The sequence below is a fragment of the Dermacentor variabilis genome, chromosome 1 (assembly GCF_050947875.1).
Source record: "Dermacentor variabilis isolate Ectoservices chromosome 1, ASM5094787v1, whole genome shotgun sequence".
NCBI classification, from domain to species: domain Eukaryota; kingdom Metazoa; phylum Arthropoda; class Arachnida; order Ixodida; family Ixodidae; genus Dermacentor; species Dermacentor variabilis.
This window is the reverse complement of record NC_134568.1, coordinates 160,885,773-160,903,416: the sequence shown is the minus strand read 5'-3', so window position 1 is coordinate 160,903,416 and position 17,644 is coordinate 160,885,773. Positions and strand designations below refer to the sequence as shown.

The window sequence follows — 17,644 nt, the reverse complement described above, 5'->3', positions numbered from 1 at the left end:
CTGGATTATTGGACTTTTTTGTCATTTTAGGAATAGCAAAATTCACTTGAGGCTGTCGCAGGCACCACAGGGGAGAGGAAGGCTTCGCCGCCGGTGTAAAATATGCCGGTATGCACTCTAGATGAGCGCTAATCACTCGTGAAAAGTTCGCTTGAGGTCTCTCGGCTGCTAGGGAGGCCAAATGATGGTCGGGGATTTTTGACAGATGGCGAATGTGCGCTCTGAGAGAGTCGACAGCTACATGTGTGCGGATTATATTCTCTCCCGCGATGGCGATTGTTGCTGCTGTTGAGGTGCACCGAGGCAGCCCTAAACACGTGCGTAGGGCTTGACCTTGTACGCTCTCCAAGGCGCGAAAGTTCGTCTTGCATGCATTTAACAACACTGGTAGGCTGTAACGTAGGGGTCCGAGAAACAAAAGACAGTACAGCTGCAACATAGAATGTATTGGTGTACCCCAGTTTTTCCCGCAGAGAAATTTGAAGACGTGAGCAACGGCGACTAGCTTCTTCTTCAGATAGACGCAGTGAGGGCTCCACGAGAGGTTGCGGTCAATGATGACGCCCTAATGATGACGTCTTAACATAGGATACAGCTTGGCCATTGATGGTAACATGATACAATGACATTTGTTTGCACGTAAAACCAAGTAATGCGCACTCTTAAGTAGACACACTGAGCCCTTGTTCTCGGAGATAAGACGCCGTCATGGTTACCGCCCGCTGAAGCCTGGCTCTTAGCTGAGAGCGAGTCACCGCAGAGGCCCAGATGCGAATGTCGTCGGCGTATATTGAGACATGAACTGTCTGCGGTAGGTAATCCGCTAGTCCTACCAGGACGAGGTTGAACAAAATAGGGCTCAACACTCCACCCTGCGGCACACCACGGCAGATGTAATGGTCTCAAGTTTGCCGTCTTCGGACTGTAAGAAAAAACGCCTCTCAGTCAAATAGTCCCGAATCCATTTATATATCCGGCCACCAACTCCAACATCCTCAAGTGAGTTCAGTATGGCCTCATGGGCGACGTTGTCGTATGCTCCTTTTATATCTAGAAAAAGTGCCGCAGATAGGCGCTTGAGGCTTTTTTTGATTTTGGACCCATGTTACGATGTCAATGACGTTGTCAATGGACGTGCGACCTCGACGAAAGCCTGTCATGGCGCCCGGATAGATGTTGAATCGTTCTAGGTACCATTCCAAGCGAGCAAGAATCATTCTTTCCATCACTTTGCCGACGCAGCTCGAAAACGCGATCGGACGATATGATGAGATCTCAAGCGGTGACTTTTCAGGTTTCAGAATGGGGATCAAGCGGCTCGATTTCCATTGTTTAGGAACGGCGCCGTTCTGCCAAGACTCATTGTAGTAGTTGAGCAGCTCAACACGTGCGTCATATCCAAGGTAGCATAGGGCAACATACGTGATGAGCAGCGAAGGGCTTCCTTTGATGCGGAGATGAGCAAAGACCCCTAACCGTTCTCCATATGTGCGAGAGTGATTTTCGGGGATCAAGCGACTGACAGAAAGTTTTCCAGCGCTTATCTTCCAATTTATCCATGCGACGCTGGACTTTCTTTTTTATGCGTCGTGAAGCCCTCAGATCCAAGACAGAGAAGGCAGAGAAAGGCAGAGAAGTTAACCAGATTAAGTGCCCGGTTGACTGTTGGCTACACATCCGGGGAATTTACTCTGAAGCACCACATGACAACGCGTTACCAGCGACAATGGCTCGGACAAGCAGCCGGTTGTAAAATAAAACTCTCTCCTTCTCTGTCATGTATCGCTCTCACATTTCTGAGAGCCACCGAGTATTTACGGTCCTGACTTTATACCGATTTCCAATTCTCTGTGTTGATGTCTCTCCCATTTTTTTTCTATTTCTTCTTGTGACATCCTTGCTTTTTATTGCTTCCCTGTGTTCTCTGGACGACTTGCAGCGCTTCTACTGCGTTCTTGATTTTATTATAACACCAGGTGCGCGATTTTCTTCTTTCCTCTTTGCCGGAAATCTTGCTTCTCTAATGCATTTTTGTCACCAGGATGCATCCAATTTCACCGTTAACGCTACCCTTTGGCGTCGTTCTAATCTCCTCTTCAATGCTTGCCGCCGTTTTTGCTATTTATTGGTAGCATAAATTTAGTGCGGTGCGTTATCCCCGTGCTTCCGCTTGTTCTTAACGATCAGTTTGTTCCGGTACGTTTATGGTCATTCAATGTAAGCTTCTAGTTGTGTATAAATCTATTATTTTACCCAATTTATTGCATATCTCTTTGAACATTAGAGCGGCATCTGTAGAAGACTGCCTGTTCCCGGCATCATATATGATTTTTTGGTCACATATAGGCTCCATACTGACAATCACCAGATTATGTTAGTCAATAATATCAAGCAGGTACGTGTTTCTCGTTAGAGTCCACTCATCCATCCATGTCGTCAATCACGGTATTCGTATGTCCTAGAAATGCAATTTGCACCATTTCTTCGATCTGTTTAACGCTTCCTTCCTAGTGTTGGTTTTTTTCAGAGGTGGCGCACTTGCATAGTCGTTGTTTTTCCCCTCGGTTATTATAAAACGAATACAACGGTTTATTTCTGGTTATGCAAAAGGAGGAAAATGACACACACAACGGCACATGCTATTCTGGTATGGTCCTCACATCACTATCTGACGTCAAAGACATGGCGGGACAAAAATGCGTAAACATACGGGTACGTCAGTGACACTGAAAGGATTAATATCTTCGTGCAGACAATGCACCAATACTTGGTTTTCTGGTCTGCAATTACTGCTGCTCAACAAGTGATTGCCTACTACCCAGAGATGTTCCTTATAAGTGAGCTTCGTGCTCCTCAAGTTCGACTTTTGAGAAATAAGCATGCTTACTACGCCAACTTTTTTTTTTTCACCTGTTGCTCCATTTAACAGCCGTCCGAAATATAGCCTATACGATGTGTCGCGGCTCCTCTAAATATCTCAGACGAGTTCAAGAGCCAAAACATTAATCTGCTCCTTATGTAGCTATCTAGAATTATACAATTAATATATAGAATTAGGTGTGATTTTCGGGGTGTAATAAAATGTGACTGCCTCCAAATTTTCAAGATAAACAGCTGCCCCAAGGTTCTAATAAAAAAGTTGAGCAACGAAATTTTGTTGGTCACCTGAATTTCATGTTATTCGCGACAGAGTATGTCCGCGTCCCCTTGTGCTGCGTTCGCTACAATCAGAGTCTTTTTTATACAAAAAACCGTATTGGTCCAAGAACAAAAAAACGCAAAAACAAAAAAGCCTGTGCGTTAACTCCTACAAGTGATCGCCAATAAAACTGCCGCGTGGCCAACATGGCGATATTTATTTATGCAAAAGCGTCAAATAGCGCATTTGAGCGCGAAGCTGTGGCAATAGCGCGCCAAGTGTTGCGTGAGGGGAGAGGGGGTCGCCGCGACGCCACGTCACCCTCGCTCTCGCAAGCATGCGTTATCCGCGCAAGCTCTCGCCTGCCTTCTGACTGCGCCTCCATAATCGGTATAAAGAAACCAATGTATAAAAAGACAGTATAAATTCGAAACGGAGATCTCTGGCGGTAGTCAGTATCGAACATACAACCTCAGGCGTCGAAGTCAAGTGTCTTACCCACTGGGCTAAACCAGCACATCGCACATAGCCGACCTCTGCGATCTGCTTTATGACGTCATGCTACTTGGAATGAAATTTCCATTGCCGAGCCTGGGCTGACGAAACGGTGACGTCAAAATCACTGCGGCTTACTCTGGAGTGTCCCCATTAGATTCTATGGCAGTCGGGCAAGGTAGCATGACGTCGCAGTCTAAAGTGCACCGGCCTTGTGCCATCCAGGAGGCGTTGGCCAAGCATCTCAACATGCTCGCTCGCCCGCGAGAAGTTCATAACTCGAAGGACCGCTCAGCGGCGTTCAAATGGGCATTAATTCTTTCGCATTCACAACTCATAAGGAGTTCTTAGGTGACCTCGGATTTGTTTTGTTTTCTTTTAGTATCGGCAAGTTGACCATGCGGCAGTTTAATTCGTCATTCCATGCACGTGCAAATATTATATGTACTTCTCGAAAATAATTTTTTGCAAGTTGTGTTAAAGGCATAAATTAACGCGTGATTCGCCATGTAGTTCTTTTTTAAAGTGCTTTCATAGCGGAAACGTGAGGTGCTCGTTGCAGATTTCAATGCCTGAAATAATATGTGCAACCAAGGCCGACAATTATCTACCGTGGAACCATGGATTAAGACGGCAAGCTGGGCGAGTTGGTGATTGAACATGTTCCTATGGGTGGGCAGCGCAACCCGGACGAAGGACGAGAGGAAGTACACAACACGAGCGCAGACTAACAACTGGTTTATTATTTCAAGCAACGGACTATAATATACAGAAAATGTAAACACGTGTAAAATGACGTTTACAAGGGTGTTAGCCTATCTTGCCATTAAAAAAATCAGCTTCTTTATCCTGTAGAGTGATAGAAGGCTGGCTGACGCATGCGCCTGAGTTCACATGCATAAAGTAGGCCTCTACAATCTCGCGGTTAGTTTGATGCATATTTTTATACAGTATTTCCGTTTGTTCGAACATGGGTTTGCATGAGCAAACTCTACAATGTGCGGCCAGATTCGAACCTGTTTCATTCCTCATCGCACCTTGGTGCTCCCTAAGGCGGATGTTAAGGCAGCGTCCCGTCTGCCCAAAGTACATTTTGCCGCACGAAAGAGGGATGACGTAGGCCACTCCCACCGAGCATGCCACAGGCTGCCCCGAGTGTTTGACGCGGCATGTAGCTTTGGACGCCTGTTTAGGTCTATTGACAAGATTGCAAATCTTGTTTAAGGAGTTCTTTGCTGAAAAGATTACTTGAACACCATATTTCATGGCTGTCTTTTTTAACCCATGCCCCCCCCCATCTGATGTACATAAGGGATGACTGCGTACTTTTTAACTTTTTCGATCTGTCTTTGGGGTGCATCCCCTTTCTTTATTTTCTTCACTAGCCCTTCACATATTGACACAATAATGGGTTTAGGAAAACCGGCCTTCTCTAGACGATTGAGTTGTTTCGAAAGGCTCAGATTGGCGAGGTGGTGGCATGACTTTCCAAGTGCGGAACCCAAACACGTCATAGCAATTCCTCTTTTCACAAGTTTTGAGTGTGCCGAGGCGTAGTTTAGAATTGGTTTGCTAGTCCTGGGGTTATAATGCCAACAAATATGTTGCGCTGTTAATCTTAACTGCAAATCCAAAAATTGAATTTCATTATTACTGGGTAGTTCATGAGTAAACCTGAGACCCATTCCTTCTTTATCAAAAGCGGCGAGAATATCTCCAATAATTTTGGAACTGTTTTGGGAGCGGATAACTACCAGGTAGTCGTCAACGAACCTGAAGCACTTGATCAAAGTTCCTGCCAAGACGCTCTCTAGTGCCCGGTCAACAGTGCCGAGAAAGATCTCGCTAAGAATGGGTGCGACCTGAGAGCCGATGCAGACCCCCCGCTTCTGAATCATTATTTGATCATCCCAGATAACGAACGTGGAATTTAAATAGAAAACCAAGAGTTCGAGAAAAGACTCAACCGGGATGCCACTATCATTTCTAAACTTTAACTCGTCGTTTTCCATAATGCAATCTTTGATTGACTTGATCAGCTGATTTCTAATAACCATTATAACCCCAGGACTAGCAAACCAATTCTAAACTACGCCTCGGCACACTCAAAACTTGTGAAAAGAGGAATTGCTATGACGTGTTTGGGTTCCGCACTTAGAAAGTCATGCCACCACCTCGCCAATCTGAGCCTTTCGCAACAACTCAATCGTCTAGAGAAGGCCGGTTTTCCTAAATCCATTATTGTGTCAATATGTGAAGGGCTAGTGAAGAAAATAAAGAAAGGGGTTGCACCCCAAAGACAGATCGAAAAAGTTAAAAAGTACGCAGTCATCCCTTATGTACATCAGATGGGGCATGGGTTAAAAAAGACAGCCATGAAATATGGTGTTCAAGTAATCTTTTCAGCAAAGAACTCCTTAAACAAGATTTGCAATCTTGTCAATAGACCTAAACAGGCGTCCAAAGCTACATGCCGCGTCAAACACTCGGGGCAGCTTGTGGCATGCTCGGTGGGAGTGGTCTACGTCATCCCACTTTCGCGCGGCAAAATGTACTTTGGGCAGACGGGACGCTGCCTTAACATCCGCCTTAGGGAGCACCAAGGTGCGATCAGGAATGAAATAGGTTCGAATCTGGCCGCGCATTGTAGAGTTTGCTCATGCAAACCCATGTTCGAACAAACGGAAATACTGTATAAAAATATGCATCAAACTAACCGCGAGATTGTAGAGGCCTACTTCAAGCATGTGAACTCAGGCGCATGCGTCAGCCAGCCTTCTATCACTCTACAGGATAAAGAAGCTGATTTTTTTAATGGCAAGATAGGCTAACACCCTTGTAAACGTCATTTTACACGTGTTTACATTTTCTGTATATTATAGTCCGTTGCTTGAAATAATAAACCAGTTGTTAGTCTGCGCTCGTGTTGTGTACTTCCTCTCGTCCTTCGTCCGGGTTGCGCTGCCCACCCATAGGAACATGAACCATGGATATAGTGGCGGCTGATAGCGAGAGGAGAAAAAAAACGAAAGGAAAGGAACCCTGGTGGGCTGCTTAACGATACGTGGTCAAGCACCTGGGACTTATTCTCGCGGTGTAGTAAAAAAGTTCTGGTCAATATTGTGCAGTTTGTTTGTTTAAATACTTACTGAAATAAAGATGGGAGTCATTTTACGAATGGTAATGCAGTAAAGTGGTAAATGAGCTGTAAGGTAAGCCAGGCCATCTTTTTTATCTTTTCTAGAGCTTCCGCTGGAGTCTCGCGAGCTCTGTGAGAGTAAGCTGTGATTCGTACTTCAAGGTCCAAAATGCTGGATCTCCTGTAATGGAGAGTAGATGTGAGCAAGAAATGACTGCCAGCAAAGCACATTGGTTGGAGATAATACTAGCCATAATCTTAAAATGGGTGAAGTGCATGTTGCGCAACGGCACATCACCGCACCACACCATACTGTGCACTGGTCCATATGGAGGACGGTGCGCGACCTTGGCTCGTCTCCACAGCAACGACACCCATTCTCAGCCCTAGCCCTCTATCAGGGCCGCTCACAGGTCGATATAGCCGAAGATTTCTGTGTGAAGATTGCGGGCAGTGTGGTCACCATCAATAGCGAAATTCTGGGTGAGGTTCCTGCGACACGCTTCCCAGAATTGAATGTGTCCTTCTCACTTGAGGAATTGGACGCTGCTCTGGCCACATGCAGGCGCTCATCGTCGCCAGGACCAGACGGCATCACCTACGCTGCTTTATGCAACCTAGGTGAAGATCGCCGAAGCAGACTTCTGGAATGTTATAACCAGTCATGGAATGATGGCCTCGTTCCTGAGCGGTGGAAGTCCAGCCGCTTGATACCACTCCTGAAGCCTGGAAAGTCGCCACTTGACCTAGCGTCCTACCGACCCATTGCGCTGTCCAGCTGTGTTGGGAAGGTCATGGAAAGAATGATTCTCACGCGCCTAGAATGGTATCTGGAGCGCCACAACGTATACCCCGAGGCCATGGCTGGTTTTAGAAGAGGCCGTTCGTCTATTGACAACGTCATCGACCTAGTCACGTCTGTACAACAAGAAAAACACCACAAGCGTATATCGGTTGCACTATTCCTCGACGTGAAAAGCGCCTATGATAATGTAACGCATGAAGCCATCCTTGGTGCCCTGGAAAATAATGGAATTGGTGGACGCATGTTTCAGTGGATTCGGAGCTACCTATTCAAAAGATCCTCCTTTGTGCACAGTGCAGATGGCCGAACTGCTGACCATTACACTTGCCGTGGCGTCCCTCAGGGTGGAGTTCTTAGCCCCACTTTGTTCAACCTTGCAATCCTTGAACTTGCCGACGTTCTACCACATACAGTAAACCTTTCCATATATGCTGACGACATATGCATATGGGCCTCGGCAGTTACACGTCTCCAGGTGCGTGCACGGCTCCAAAAAGCAGTGATGATCGTACCTGCGTGCGCAAGGCCTCAGCATTTCGACCGAGAAGTGCGCCTTAGTCGCTTTTACTCACAAGCCCATGACCTGGTATCCCATTTCTGTTGATCACCAACCAATTTCCTACACAAAAACTCGCCGATTCCTAGGCGTTATTATAGACAGAGACCTTTCATGGAGCCCCCACACCTCATACTTGAAGAAGAGGCTTACTTCTATCTCCCATATACTAAGGTTTCTTGCCGGTAAAACGTGGGGCACATCCGTGGCATCTATGCTTCAACTATACAGGACGCTCTTCCTAGGATACTTGCGATACAGCACACCAGTGCTGTCCAATGCTAACAAAACTAACATCCATGTCCTACAGAGCACTCAAGGCCAAGCCCTTCGAACATGTCTGGGGCTACCTGGAAATGCTTCAACCGTGGCAACAATTGCCACCGCGAGAGACCACCCAATAAGTACCTATATAGATATCGACGCACTCCGGGTGCATGTTCGCCACATATCCAGAGTCCCTGACCACCATCTAGCTCGCTTGCCTGAGAAAAGACCCAAGGCAGCGTTCTCCAGATCAATTGCGGCTAACCGGCACTCTTTGTCTTTGAGGCGCTCACCCGCAACAAGAACGCCATCCCCTATGTGGTGCTTGAAGAAGCCTCCTGGGTACCTTGCTGTTCCAGGAATAGTGAAGAAAGCTAGCCTGACCACCGCGGTTCTCAAGCAGATCACATTGGAACTTCTGCATTGTTCATACGCTAACCGAATTCATGTTTACACGGATGGTTCCGTCTCGGAAAATTCTACGGGCGCCGTTGTTCTACCATCTCAATCGGTCGTCATCAAGTTTAAGACTTCACACGTAACGACATCTACAGGTTCCGAACTGGCCGCTCTTCGCGCTGCTGTCTAATACATTGAAAAAGAACCGCCCAACAAATGGGCAATATTTTGTGACTCGAAAGCAGCCCTGCTTCCGAAGTTTATGACGTGGCAATTATGAACAGCTGGTGTCACAAATCCACGAAACCTGTCATTGCGCTTCTGAACGAGGACATGATATCATATTTCAGTGGCTGCCGGGACATTGTGGCATCGTTGCTAATCACCTCGCCGATGACGCTGCCCGACGTGCCCAGGCTGGCTCACCGACACTCCTTATACCTTTATCCAGAGTCGACGCTGCAAGAGAGCTTCGCAGTCTCGCTCGTACCATCACGTTAGGTTGCTGGCATACACTACAGAACTCTAAGTGTCGTTTATACAGCCTCGACCCATCACTGAAACTTAAATTACCAGCGAACCTTCCACGACGTGACGCAACACTGCTGTGTCGGCTGTGGGTAGGAGTAGCATTCACCAACTCCTACGGCTATCGTATTGGAATGGCGGATTCACTAATGTGCGCTAAGTGCAATTGTGAAGAGACCATCAGTCACCTTCTGTGCCACTGTTCTCGCTTCGATAATCAACGTGAGACTCTCCAGTGTGCCTTAAATAGACTGGATGACAGGCCATTTACGGAAGCGAAGATCTTGGGAGCCTGGCCTCACATTTCATTAGCCCAGAAAGCAGTTCGAGCACTTTTTCGCTACCTGAGGGACACAACTTGAGTGCCCGACTATAGACATCCTACACCTAAGTTCTCTCTCTCTCTTTCACTCCCCATTCCCCTCCCCACGTGTAAGGTAGCAAACTGGACTCAGTCTGGTTAACCTCCCTACCTTTCCGTCTTCCCTTCTCTCTCTCTCTCTCTCTCTCTCTCTCTCTCTCTCTCTGGACACAATTGTTTCCTGTCACAGGCAGTCAGAGGAAACAATTGCGTCCATATGACACCTTTTTCTCTTTGTGGTGCAGCCTCCTTCAACCGCTTTTCTTCCAATAGTGCAGCGCGCTCAGCGTCTGTCGCTACTTCTTGTCGTGTCGAAGTGGTCGGCTGCAAATGTGCGGTCTTAGGTAGATGACAGAGGTCCGTGGTGGTATTGTCACCTGCGTGAACGGCCGCGTAATCCTGGCGTTGTCGGCACAGTCGAGCAGTCTTCTGCTTTGGCATATAACTCGCTAAGCAATTGGTTTCCAGAAAACGTTTCCCAGCTCTCCTTTCATTTAGCTGCATTGCTCTGGATAAGCATATGTGACGGCGACCTCATTGAAATGAAGAACGATGCAGAAGCGTATACGGTCACGACGCGACGCATGCCTGAAAGCTTACTGAGCCGAAATGAACCTGTGTTGAACTGAACCGCGTTGCAAGTCTCGTCTCGGCCGAACAACCCTCCGCGGCGTGGCGGACGCTGCCGCCCTGGTCACGCAGCGTGGCATCATCTCTCGAGGAGGCGCAAAACCCGCGCCGCGGAGCTCACGGACCGCTGGCGCTCAAAAGAGCACAGGCAACTCTATCTCAGCGCCAAAAGATGACAAAGAATAGTATGGTGCCCTGTATCTACCTTTTGAACGTAGTTTATTGAAAATGGCAAATAAAACTTCAGCGTACTAGAAGTTACAGCTTGAATGACATTGTGAACGCACATTAGGCAGAACTCGGAATCAATATTTTTTTGTTAAACTTGTTTGGGCAGTAACTAGCGTATGTAATGTGGTCCTGCAGAAATAGTCGGGGGCCAGAGACCACATTCTTTTAAAGGGGCCCTGAACCACTTTTTATCAAAGTGCATGGAGAAAGGAATTCGAAGTGTAAATAGGCTATTTCAGAAATATTTTGCCGCACAAAGTACTTGCATCGTTCAGCAGAAGCGGAGTTATTGGCAATCAAACACGGCATCTGCTGTGCTCCCGTTCCTACTTCAATGCCTTGCACTGCGAAGGCTACGGCGCAGTAGGGCGTGCCTACAACGCTGTGCCTTCTAAATGTCACCGTGGCGCACCGTTCAAATTTTATTTTGGATGTTAGCGTAGATGCGACGACTTCCGCCTTTAGTGCCTACGACGGGCTAAACATAAGCAAATTACGGTTGTCCTCAGCGAGCCGCGTGCGCTTAGCCACTGCACTCATGGCGGCACCTCGTGGCGGCCGCGGTATCTACGCCATGTAACCGACCACAGGTTGAGTCCTAATGGAATGACCACATAAATCGTCCGATGACGAAAAAAAGACGGATGACGCTTAAGCTTGGCCTTTAAGAGTGGAACGCGATAGCCTTCAAGGATCCCTGATTGCTTTTCACGCTTCCCGGCAACTGGAGCGTGTATAACTGTAATGTTCACTGGGAAACGCTGGCCGCGAACGCTATGCACGAAGGCGGGCTTTGTGGTAGAAACGCGGTCTCTTGCGTGGGCCGCGATGCGGCGGAGGCGAGCGCCATTTGGAAGTATTGCAAGGAACTGGGCGCGCAGCTCGGTGGCCCCCGAGATACTCACGCGCCGGCGCGCGCAAATGGCGGACGCCGTGGCTGGTCTATGAATGGTAGAAATGCTGGAATAGGGGTATCTGAGTTTTAGCGTAACAGAATTGTTTTCTCGTATGGTCAAATAACAATCTGACGATATCATGTCTGTAGGTTGTGTGTAAGTAGTACTTTACGATTAGCTTGAGACATTCAATTAGTTCAGTAGCTCACTTGCGCCACATGAACGGCCTGGGTATGGCTGGTTCGGAAATCATTATGCCGAAACGACGTCCGACGCTGAACGCGAGACGTCGACACCGTGTTTTCTGCGACACGGGGCCGTTAACGCTATCGCGTTAATAAAGCATGCAGAAGACAGTGAGGACAGGGTTTTCCATTGAAAAGCGAGCGTTTGAGATGAAGGCGACTTCGCGATCCGCTTGCGAGCTGCATGCACAGCGCACGACAACAAAACTTCGCTGAGATGTTCACAGCCGCGTATGCTACCCGCGAACTATATTATTTCATCAATCCCGAGGGGTGATTCAGGGCCCCTTTAAGTTTTGACTGGTTACCCGGGTGATCACGCTTTGTTTTCGCAGCGATGTTCTAGTTTCGTTCTCGCTGCGTTCTCGTCTTGAGTGCCCGGATAACGGATCTGGATTTCAGCTCGAGGTCTCTTGAATGTAGCCGACAACGGAAGCTAAAAGTATTTCATGCTTAATACATAGTATCTTCTTTCACAAGTAACGCTAGTGTTAAGTTTGACAAACAAGTCATCATAAAGCAGCGCAGTACACTAAAACAGTGAAGTAACAACGAAAAGATGTCCATCTGTGTTGAGTTGCGCTACTTCACAATGTATGCAGAGCAGGCAACGAGGGAACGCGATGATTCCAGCGCGCGGCCTTCGCTATACACTGCACCATGATCTGACTAAGTGATGAGAGGCATTAAAGTTAGCTGAATGACAAAAAATATGAAGCCGAATAGGCTCTTCAATTCGTATGTACAACTATATCCGCGCATTTCTTCGAGATCGCACAGCCACCGTAGGAATGGGACCGCATCGATCCGGTACGATTCGCCTTGTAGGACGTGGGACACCCCAGGGCTCAGTTCTTTCCCCTACTTTATTCAATATCGCGCTCGCAGGGCTCCCCCGACTACTCGACCAGATCCCTGATGTCGCCCACGCTATTTATGCGGACGACATTACTATCTGGTCGACACGGGGTTCCGACGGAGCCATCCAGGACCGACTGCAGCAAGCAGTCGATACAGTTTCCGAGTATGCGAGAAAATGCGGCTTAAGATGTGCTCCGGGAAAGTCGGAGCTCATAATCATTAGCCCCCGGAGCCGTTCCTCTACTCCCCCTATCACTGTGCACGTGGATGGCACACCGATACCACAGGTTAATCGTGCTCGTATCCTCGGCCTACACATCCAAGCGAATGGCAGGTCAAACTACACTGTTTCCCTTCTATCCAGACAGATTGAGCAAATTCTGGCCATGATCCGGAGGGTCTCCAACAGGCGCTCGGGCCTTCGAGAAGAGGACCTGCTGCGCTTGGTGGAGGCATGCGTGATCAGCCGCCTTACATACCATCTCCCATTTCAGAGGTTTACCCAAGCGCAACAACTTCGCATAGACGCAATGATTCGCAAAGCGACGAAGCTGGCCCATGGCCTCCCGAACTATACTTCCACACACCGTCTCCTTAACTTAGGGACACATAACACACTAGGCGAGCTGCCAGAGGCACATTGGGTCAGCCATCGCCAGCGCCTCCTACTCACTCCTACTGGCCGCTATCTTCTCACACGACTAGGATACTCTGTCCCACCCCTTGAGTCTGAAACCCGTCCAACGATCTTGTCGTCAGCGGTATGCCAAGCACTAAGTATTAATCCATTGCCACGTAATATGCACGCCGAGCATGACAAAGGGCGGCGCAAAGCCCGTGTACGATACATTGGCCCCATGCTTGCAAACATCCCGGAAACACACACCTTATACACGGACACATCACGCACTCCAGAGGGATATACCTCGGTAGTTTTGGATGGCACCGAATCCCTGAGAGACTCTGCTGCAATGCGCGGAACAAATGCCGCTTACGGAGAAATTCTCGGTGTTGCTCTTGTAATTCGATACGCCATCCGTGTTCCTGAGGAAGTGTAGATATTGACGGACTCGCAACAGGCATGCAGGTGTTCCTATCAGGACATGGCCTCCCGAGAGCGGCGCACCAAATTCTCAAACAGATCCCGCAAAATACACTAACCACACCTCCCCGCATCCACTTACTCTGGACCCCTGGTCATACCTCGCTGCCGGGTAACGAACGCGCACATGCGGTTGCCCGAGAAATTTCCCTCCGGGCGACTCGGCGTGGTGAGGCGACTAGTTCAAAGTGGGGGGATCCCTTGCTCCGTTATAAAGACATACTCCGTCATTATACACGCATTCGTCGCACCCGCGCCGCACCACCGCCGTCCTTCTCGCGGGAGGAAGCAGTGGCATTACGCCAGTTACAAACCGCAACCTTTCCTAATCTTGTCTCTCTCAATAAATTCTACCCACACTGTTATGCAGATCGTTGCCCTGGCTGTGGCAGCTCGCCCACAATCTTCCACGTCACGATTGAGTGCACTGCAAACCTCTTTCCTCCCTTGCCAACTCTCCTTTACCCCCTACGCAACAAAGAGCTGTGGGACGATGCCCTCCGCGACGGACCTCCCGAGGTCCTCCGAGCAGTGATACAACGGGCTCGAAACACCGCCGGAATCATCTTAGGGACCCTGGACTGAGGGTTCCTTCCACACTGCTCTCGCCATTCAAATATTATTAATAAAGATGTTTTACTCTCTCTCTCTCTCTCTCTCTCACGTGTCCTTAACGTTGCACGAAGCATGCAGGTTTCGCAAGAGCACCAAATATTTTACTTCGGCGAAAGCTACCCACTCTAATTACGACACTTAGTCCCTTGATTTATGCACATTAACCAACCACGCGCAATGCATGGACTCGAAGAGATGCGTTCCTCGCGACACATACGCGCAGTGCATGCGTTGTTTGCGCCTGTGATTTCAAGGCGCTAGAATTGTTGAGGGAAAAAAAATTCTCCCTTTTGGGTTGTTTTCAAACATCACAAGTTGGGAAAAATTCTTCGGCTACTATATAGCTCGAGTCAAATATAACGAGAATATTAGTAGGTGCGCCCTTTAACTTCCCTCTAATCACCAGTGTTTCAACTCGCAAACCGAGCATCTCTTACGCGTGCATAGGACCAAACGAACAGAATTGCTGTTGCATGGATACGAGCAGCTAAGTGAATTTCTTTTTTTTTTTATCCGTGTCCGTGAAGTTGAAGACAGTGGAGCACGCTGCGCGGTGCTCCTAGGGGCATGGTTCAACAAAAATAGAATCGATATAATAAAGATAATGGCGCAACATGACGCGTCATCAGCAAGCCGTGACCAACGCAAATGGAAGACCATGTGCCTTCAGCGTCAGGGCTCGTGGTATAAAAGGAGCTGCTGATAATAAATCGTTACGATATCGGCACGAACACGACATAGCGCAACCACGGAAAATAAAAGAAGAAAACAAAACGAATTTCCCGATTTGTCCGTACACGTTAAATAACGCATGCACCTTCATTGTTCGAAATAAAGTGTTGGACTACGTACGCACATTAATGCCTTGCAACAGTATCGCGACTAACAAGTTTCTGAACCGTCGTGAGTCGAGCGAATTGCGCCTACTTTTAGAAGAAACGAGTTATCTCTGTGCCATTCATGCAAAATGGGGTTCGCATTTCTTGGTTTTCATTTGTCGTTGTAAAGGCCAGTCTTCAACAAGAGAAAAAAAATCACTATGTCATTTCATTATCTACGCCTGGCACTCTACATCCAAGATAATAGTGGAAAGTAGAGCCCTGCACGGGCCCAGGCCGGGCCGGGCCGGACTTGGGCCCGCTCATTAAAGGACCCAAGTCGGGCCATCAAGCACGCGCCATCATGCATTGCATGGTCCTGTGCATTCTGTGCCAAGCTGAACTGACTCGTGCAAAGTGCTGGCTCCTAGCACTTTGCACGAAAACAGCAAAGAAAATAGAAAAAGAAATGAAGATCTAATTGTTTTTATTTTCCACAAGAACTAACATCGTTTCCGCGTACGGAAATATAAATTACACAAAAAACCGCTCTTCAAACCACTTCCCTGTTACCACTTTTGTAATTGCACTGTTACAACGCTCGATACCATTATGTTATTTTAGCGCTAACACAAGGGGCTTCTCTTTCTACTTGTGGGTTTATTTTAGCTGTATGCTCGTAAATTCGCCTGTTTGTATATATATACGTATACATGTTGCATGCTAAATGACCTTATAAGACCAAATCGTGCGATCAAGGTAAATGCATGCGCACCAGCGGGAAAATAGCAGCACAGTCAATGGGCCAGATCACTGATGTTCCCACAGGAGAAACAAAGGTTTCGGTCTTTTATTGTTTATACATTGCCGGTGCTCAGACCCCGAGAAGGTGTGGCAGACACATATGGGACAATCTGCAAGTAAAAAAAAATTTTTTTTTTACTTACAGGGCGGGCCTGGTCATGCACACGCGGGCCCAGGCTCAACTTAGTGCTGAATGCCTGGGCCGGGCCGGGCCCGGGCTTGGTATCGCGGGCTCCGGCTGGGCCCTTGGTATCAAGCTCGAGCAGCGCTCTAGTGGAAAGCCACGGACGATCACGGCTAGCACCGAAGAATTAAAATTTGGTGCTTGCGCCACTAAAATTAATTGTCAATCAAATCAAGAATGAAAATATTTATACTCGCGAAGTTATCTGTATATGAAGCACGCAATCTTCTAATTGTGCTGCCAAAACAATTGCAGCAGCAAACGAAACTCCTTTATAAAACTTGTGCTTTACCCGACTTCAATTTATTGTTCTATTATTTCAATTACAGATTTTTTTGAATTCCCGTATGAAGCTTATTAGTACAAAACGTCACTGACAACTATATTTTTGCAAACTTGTAGACTGATAATTGTACAGAAGCAAAGCCTTCGAGATATTTCTAAAGATAGAGTAGCTTAAATATGTTACCTTTATTTAATGATGCGTACGTGCGTCGCAGCGGTGGTCATCATTAAATGTGCAATATTAAATTATTACTCATTTAATTCACAAATTATCACTAAAACTGGCTAATTATTTACTTTAGGTAACAAGTTGCGTTTTTCTTTTAATGAATCTGCTTACTAGGCTCTCAAAACTGGTTCCTGTTTAGCGACATCAGTGTACCAGTTTCGAAGCATCACTCTGCAAACTTGCACCCCATTGCACTAGCGTTCTATTTGTTACTTCCCCAGAAGTTCTTCCATACGCGTTGCGGGCGTTTTGACATTAGACAGTATTAGCTGAGCGTCGTTTACGCCCCACTCCGAGAACATTTCAAGAACTTATAAGCACCGGCGAGAACTGCCCTGGTTTCCCACTTTTGATAAGCGCGTCACAGCGCGTCTCTCAGGGGCACAAGCGACGTTTCAGTTTCAGTTTATTGTTCATTCAACATACATAGTTGGTTGTTAGTAGTATGCAGGCGTTCATTCAGCTTGGCTTCAAAAGGAAGTAAGCGGACGCACCGTCATGCTCCGCTCAATCGGCTCTGCAGCGGAGCGAGAGCGCGCGCAATATAGCGTTCCCGCTGAGCGGCTGTGTGCGCACCGTTAGGATACACTGGTCTCAGCGAAAGGAACTGGAAACATTTCAGCTAAAACGCTGTATTTCCTGTCGTATATATATACGGCGGGGAACGTCACTTACCCAAGTTTGTGGCACTATCGCACTTCTCTTGTCTGCGGTGCTTCTTATGGTCCCGCCGGAACTGTACACGGCTTCAAACCGCGTGCAGTTGACACATAACGCTCCGCAGCTAGGCAAGGGCGCGTCCCTTCTCGAAGGCAGGCGGCCACACTATACACCGGAGACGGCTGCCGCCACTTTTCGCGCCGCTTGCTGCTACTTCCCTTTTACGGCACCGAGAAGGCAAGCGAGGGGAAGTTGTAGCGGCACCGTGCACAACAATGAGACAGACGGCAACCGGTTCTGAAGGCCGCTAAGCAAGCCACCTTTACGTAGCCTCTGTCAGCGGCTGTTGCTGTCGCAAGAAATTCAAGTAGCGGATGTGGTAAATTACGTATATA

General features: G+C 47.8%; 1 protein-coding gene across 1 annotated transcript in view; it reads right to left on the bottom strand.

Annotated features, from left to right (window-relative positions):
- Positions 1 to 17,503, bottom strand: part of LOC142587622 (alpha-(1,3)-fucosyltransferase C-like) — a 58,643-nt gene extending 41,140 nt beyond the window's left edge. Inside the window, exon 1 of the mRNA XM_075698784.1 lies at positions 17,265 to 17,503. The gene's annotated coding sequence lies outside the window, so the exon portion shown is untranslated. The remainder of the gene's footprint in view (positions 1 to 17,264) is intronic.
- Between the last annotated feature and the right edge of the window lie 141 nt (positions 17,504 to 17,644).